We start from the raw sequence: 7,400 nt of genomic DNA, 5'->3' as shown, positions 1-7,400 counted from the left end.
GTAAAGTAAAAATATCAGAAAAATCTACTTGAGTACAGTAACAAAGTATTTGTACTTCGTTACCGTACTTCCCATCTCTGGCTGCATGTTATTTAACTTATTTATCTAAGTGACTAAGACAGAAACTGTGGGAAAATCTGCATGAATGTAACAACTTATGTTGGGAACAGTGATGGAGTCTTACAGCTGATGGGAGGAAGGTTCTGTGGTAACGCTCCCTGGTGCATTTAGGGTACAGCAGTCTGCGCCTATTTTAAAATTTGTACTTGAAATCTTTTTTTATATGTTGCAGCTTTTCTCATTGTGAATTTTTGACCATTTGTCTTTGCAAAACTGCTAGAGCTTGGTCAGATTGGATGGATAGAGTTAGTGAACAACGTTTTTTGAGTCTTGACACTGATTCTTAATTGGATAAAGGAATGGACTTTGACTGGGCCATACGGACATATGAACATGCTCTGATCTAAACCGTAATTATAGAGGCTCTGACTACAAGTTTGGTATTTTAAAAGATAAACCTTTGCCATCATTTTAAGTCTTCTTTCCTTCTGTAAAGTCAAAACAGTTGGATTTGAGATGAGATTACATTCTGCTCAGATGGACCATGTAATTAGGTGAGTCCAATAACTAAAGGGCCAGAAAAATACACCAAATCACAACTGACATCTAAATAAAGCAGTGCATCTGATAAAAGTGATTTCATGATTTATTAATTAAAATAGTGTTTTATTTAGCACTATTTTAGTAAAGGGGGTTGATTTCAAACTCTCATTAATTTTTATACTTTTATTCCAAGACCATGTATGTTTTCCATCCTGCTTTACATTTATGCAACACATTATAATGTCCTATCACATGAAGCCCTAATAAAATACACCGAAGCTTGTGATGTGCCAAAACTTGAGAGGAGATTTGGGGTGTGAATGTTTTTGCAAGCTGCTGTATATGATGAGGATAGTTGGATTGGAGAGATGAGCCTCTGTATGAAAACTTGCTGTTGATTTCCCTTTATTCTGGTCTGACCACAGTTAATGCCCCACTGTGCTCAATGATGAAAGCCACTCCTGACAATGCAGCCATCAGCCATCTACCATTGCTCCTGCTGTGCTGTGTGTTTTTAATTACCCTGCTGATTGGATTAGGCCCTTTCCTACGCTGACATGTCCCTCTGCCTAATAGGATGTTATCGACGAAAACCAGCACTTCCCTGCGAAGTCTGATTTTTGTCAGAGTCGCTTTTTCCGTTGTCTGGAATTAAGTAGATGAAGTTCTCCTGTGATGGATTTTAGTTACAGCCTGTCGCAGCAGGTCCAGGAGAAGGAAAACTAGACCCTAATCCAATAAAATGTGTGAAAGCGTAAATTCAACAAAGAAGGATTTTTGTTGCCGAAAACTAGCAACAAATTCTAGCGAGGATAAATAAAGGAAATGCCAACTACCTTTTTCTAAAGCTCCCCTAAAAGACATAGAGCTTCTTTGTAGATTGTGACTGACTCCATGTGATGGACTTTAGGCAATGCCGTTCGGCCTGCATATCCATGTAGTCTGAGGCTCAGGTAATGCTTATATGCCTCACAGTGTTGACTGATAAAATCAGATCTCATGACGTGAGCATATTCTATAATCCACCTAAAGCGGAGGTCATTCCATCCTTTCATTGAAGCAACTGTCCACATGTTTTCCATAGTACATAGGTCCTCAGCACTTGATTTTTCATTTTTTTTATATGAACATGCTTATAGTGTGTCTGTCAACCAGGTTAAAATTCAGATTTTAAAATATTTTTTGTAATCAAACAATAAAACTGGATATTTGGCAGAAAATCGGTAATTTAATAATCACATAATGTTTGCATCAGCTAGGTGGGATTTGGGAAGAATTTAGTAGTTTAAGCTTTTACTGCACATTCATTCAGAGATACATACTGTGTTATCAATAAAGGTAAAGTTATCTTGGAAAAAAACTAAAGAAGCCCAAACTTGCTGACCATTTTCTTTAACAATTTTACATCTAAAATAATGTTAAATAGATCTAGATTCTCTATACTGTTTATAATGTTGGTCATAATGTGGCTAAAACACCACATTATTCCTCTTTTATCAAATTCAGATTATTTTAAGCACATCACCAAACTCAATCTTTAATCATGTAATTGAATAATAATAACAATTTAGCTTTACTGATCTCACACTGGAGAAATTAACTTCTGCATTTGACCCATCCTCTTGGGGAGCAGCAGGCTGCCACTATGTGGCACCCGGGGAGCAGCCTGGGGTTAAGGGCCCTACTCAGGGACCAAGAGTGGCAGTTGGTGGGAGTTGAACTTAGAACCTCCCGGACCCAAGCACAATGCTCTAACCACTAGGCCTCCACTCCCCTTTAAAAAAAACACACACACAGAGAAAGACCCCAGGCCAGGAATCAAACCCAGATCCTTCTTGCTGCAAAGCAGCAGTGTTACCAACTGCACCAGTGTGCAGACATGTTGCTGCAATGTTGTGGCTGCTTACCTGTAAAACAAATCCAGAGAAAATTACATTTGTAACTGGATATTTTCTTCATCTTTGTTATGTCTCACACCTACATGAGGTATTCCACATGGTACCTAATGTTATTGTAATTACACTGTCACAAATACAGAGCAACGAAATTGACTCTCTGCATTGAACCGATCCCCTTGGGAGCAGTGTGGGGTTAATGGTCTTGCTCAGGGACCCAGACTCCCACTGACTGACAATGGGTCAGTCAGTGGGAGTGGGGCTTGAGCTCAGAACATCTGGATTGCAAGCACAATGCACTAATCACTAGGTCACCCTTCCCCTTTGATACCTTAGGATTGAGCCAATGGACCTCCAAAAGAGCAGCGGTTCAGAGCCACCCATCATGTCCCCTGATGCAGCAACCACAGTGAGCAGGCAGCGATTTGATCCTGGTCAGGGAAACAGATTAGAAAGGAACAGTTCCGGAATCCAGGAGTCCTCAGTCCAATCAGGGGTTCTGATCCACACAGGAACAGACAGATCCAGGGTTCCAGGAACCACAGAGCTTGAAGGCAGGTTCAGAGTTCTATGTATCAAGCATAGAACCTCTTATCTGTAGAATCACAATCATCATCTGAACCGGTCAGGTTTGGACTGAAGATGCCTGCTAAGCCCTTGGCAAAAAAGCAAAAAAGAACACAGAGAAACAACTGCTAAAAAAGAACTGAAACAGGGCATCAAGAAGGAAAAGCCAAGGAACCAGCAGCTTATTGAGGAGAACTTTAACAACAATAACCCACAAAAAATGTGAAGAGGAATCAGGACCATCACAGAATATAAGCACAGCAACCAGCATGACCCAGTTCTGTCTATAACGTCAAACAGCTGCTTCTCACACTTTGATTCTCCTAGCAGCAGAGGGACTGAACATCCTTTTAGGCCAGAGGTACAGCATCTGTCTCTCATCCTGCAGCTCCAACAACTGACCTCCATTATGACAGTGATCAATACCAATAGGGATACAGGTCAAGACATGGTTCTGGATTGGACCCAAGACATGTGCATTGGTTTTTGCATGAAGGATCATCAACACAGGCCCACCAAACGGTCGAGTTCTCAGCCCTGGCCTTTTTCAGTTTCTTCACATACGACTGCTTCTACAGAGAAGAGTCAAACAATGTAATGCAGAGGTTCTCCAGCAATAATCTCACCCTGAACTCCAGTTAGACCAATTAGTTCACAGTGGACAACAGGAAGTCCAGGAATACCTGAAAATGCTCATTTCTACATACAGGGGGTGGTGGTGGACCATGTCGACGGCATAAGATTCATGGTCATTCACATGAACATTACCAAAGAATCTCTGACCCCTCCCACACTGAGACCATGGGAGCTGCTTGGCACAGAAGATGAAGGACTTAGTCTTGGTGGTAAAGACAGCATGGGGGATTGTGGGATGTCATCTACCAGACCTGGATTCAGTTTATTTCAAGTTCAGAAGAGGGGCAGACATATTGCCAAAGATCCCACCTGCACTGTTTGTTCCACTTTCATCATGAAACCGATTCAGGAACATTAAATCCAAAACAAATAGTATCAGAAACAGTTTTTTTTCTTAAGAGTCCCGAGAGCGATAGCTGGAGGGTTAACGCTGTTCCCTAAAATACCCTACTCCTCCTCGTCGTTCTTTGCTCCCTCCATTGGCCCCACTGTTGGCCCCAGCTCCACACAGACTCATGGTCTTGACTGGATGGTACTGCAACTGGAGGGGGTAAAGCTGTGAAGACAATTGTCCCCCTAATATCAGACATACCACACCTTCACATAGACAGAAACACACCCCTCTTTGGACAGACAAAACATCACATACACACATAACCACTCCTGCTCACAGTCTTATAAACCAACAACCCATTTTCTATACTTTTCAACTCAATCCTACTTTAAATACTACATGTTCATGTGCATATGTTTTCTTTCAAGGATGAAAGAAAAGGGTGTTTATTGATTGGTACTCAGGTTTGCATCTTAGAACAGGTTCAAAAGAAACTGTTCGTGCAGAGCATATTTTTAAAGAACATGCAAAGCAATTTGAGTTTGTAACTCACCAGACAAATTGTGCAAATACTTTTTTGCGTCTGTGCCTTCAATCAATATGTAGATCATGTTCTAATCACCAAACTGCGGAAAATTCATGGGTGGAGGATAGGCAAATAGAAATCATTTACCAGGTACAAAGCAATTTTCCGAATGGAAAACTTAACTGCAGAAGCTGTTTTTGTATCTTTTTTTAGTACTTTTGAAAATCAGGTGCAAACTGATAAACAAAAATATTTGCTGTTGTTGTTGCTACAAGAAAAGGAACCGGTAAAAAAAAAAAAAACAGAAAGAGAGATGTTCTAAGTCAATGTAAACATATTTGGACCATCAAAAATAATAATAGACGGCACTGATTAATGAATTAATTTATTGACTTTTTTTTGCATGTTTACTTTGTTTGTTAGTTAGTTGCTCCATTGGCCCATTAATTGATGGTCGGTTAGTTAGTTGGTTGGTCAGGTGACTAGTTAGAGGCTAATTAGTTAGTTTTTCAGCTGTTTGGTCTGGTCTAGACCACATGGTTGGTATTTTTCTCTGGTCAGTCGGTCAAAATCAGTTTAAGGTTTAGTGGGTCAGTTATCTTTTTTGGGGATTTGCTGTTTCTGTTGGTCTGTTTCATGTTTTATTAACATTTAATATAATTAACAACTGCACCATGTAAATTAATATATCAGAGAGACCTCTGTTTTTTCAATACACAAACTGCAAGGAGTTAAACAGTTAAGCTGTAGAACAAGATAAGTACATGCAAAGAACGCTTGTGCTCCTGTAGATTTTTTTTTATCAATAGCCAGAAGGCAGCAGGGTCAAAAATAGCTGTGGCTGTTTTTTCCCTTTTAGACTCCTTTGTAGTCTGTGTAGACAACTTGAATCACTGTTGTTTCAAAGATAGATCCTGATCATATTTTACAGGTATGAAATCAAGACTTGCAAGGGGAGCATGTTTTTGGACATGCATATTCAGACTGAAGAAGATCATGCTGATTAGATTAGCCGGTTGTTTAGAGGTCTTACACATATCAAGAGATTCTCAACTGAATATTGGAAAGAACTGTCACAAATGTAGGACAAATCTTTAAGCTCTAATCACAACCTTTATCATTTTAAGTCTAATTTGTTACCCCTGTCGGCGTTCAAGGGAGACATGTTTATTTTTTTTTCTCCCAACAGATTGGACTGAAGCAATTAACCTGACCAGCAGATAAACTGGCACAGGCTGAAGATTTAGGGCATGGAGCAGATTTGCCACTTACCAGCCCTAGCAATTAGAGAGGCTGAAAATATCCCCCGATTCGTTTCACTTTCTTAACAGTCAGAGGAGGATTTGCTCCAGAGGAGACTAACTGAAAATTTGCTGGTTTCTGTCCACCGAGCCAAGAAAAATTGACACTCAGCTACCAGCTATAGCGGTGTGGATTTACAGGCTTTTGGCAGGAGGTTTGAATTAATTGGAAGCCTTGCAGATGTGTATAATTTAGGACATCATCATTTAGGAACATTTATGGCCTCTGTAACTGGAACACACATAGGATGCAATAGTTCACTCCGATCGAAGCAAACTGAATGGTCCTGATTTAAAAAGCTCAAAGTATAATCAAAGTATAACACTAAGTTACAACGATAACAGTGAAATTATTTCAAAATTGCCAGTAATGCAGCAAATAAAGCATGCAGGAGAACAGAACTGCAAAATACAACTAGATTTTGAGATATTTATTTTTCTAACCAACAAATATCTGAAAAGTGTGACATATGTAAGGGTCCATAAAACCAAAGACTAAGAACCAATAGGGGCAGTGTTTTCACAGGGAAGACTAGTAGAAATGATTTGAATAAATAATCAATTTTGAGAGATACTTTCAAAAGAGATGTAATGAAAGCAATGTTGGGAAAAATGTTTAGATCGTAAAGAGTCTTTAAAGGTGATAAAACAACCTTTTCTAGTACTTAGGAGAGAAAAAGCAGCATAGAAATTGGCTTTAAGTTCAAGATCCAAGTTTCTTCTTTCAAGAATAGGTTGTACCACCACATCATGTTTAAAAGAAACTGGGACACAACCTTAAGAAAGGGAGGAGTTCACCAACTTAAAGGTCCTTAAAGGCAGACCCTTAGCAAAAATATAAACAGGATGCCCAACCAGAGGAGATTTTGAGGGGGAAAAAAAGGTAAGTTCTCCTTTGAAACTTTTTAAAACACTTAATCTCTGAATATCCCCTTTACGCACTTATGGTCCCATATCAGTCGGTTTTTTTATCCCCTTGGTGGTGTGGAACATTTCTGTTATCCCAGTACATGCCAGGGTTAATATTAAACTATGTTTTTAAATCAATTGATGGACTTAAACCCTCTTATTTATGTGAATTGCTCGTTGCACATCAGCCCAGTAGAGCGTTGCGGTCTGCAGGACAACCCCTGCTGGAGATCCCATGACCAAAAGTAAGCAGCAAGGTTATTGTTCTTTTTCAGTTGCTGGTCCTCGGATCTGGAACATTCCCCCTTCTGAGTTACGAGCCATCACTGACCCAACACTGATTAAAGTTGGGTTGAAAACATAGCTGTTTAGATCTGTTTTTCAACTGCTGGGTGCATATATAAAATGTATACATTTTTTATTTATTGTGTTGAAACTGTTTTTATTGCACTTGTGGAAAGCACTTTGATTCAGCAGGGGCTGTAAAGCACTACATAAGTAAAGCTTGATTGATTGATTGATTGATTGATTGATTGATTGATTGATTGATTGATTGGTTGATTGATTGATTGATTGATTGATTGATTGATTGATTGATTGATTGATTGATTGATTGATTGATTGATTGA

The sequence above is a fragment of the Cyprinodon variegatus genome, unplaced genomic scaffold (genome assembly GCF_000732505.1).
Source record: "Cyprinodon variegatus isolate N-32 unplaced genomic scaffold, C_variegatus-1.0 Scaffold91, whole genome shotgun sequence".
Taxonomy (NCBI): Eukaryota; Metazoa; Chordata; class Actinopteri; order Cyprinodontiformes; family Cyprinodontidae; genus Cyprinodon; species Cyprinodon variegatus.
The sequence above is the reverse complement of the archived record's forward strand: the minus strand, read 5'-3'. Positions refer to the sequence as shown.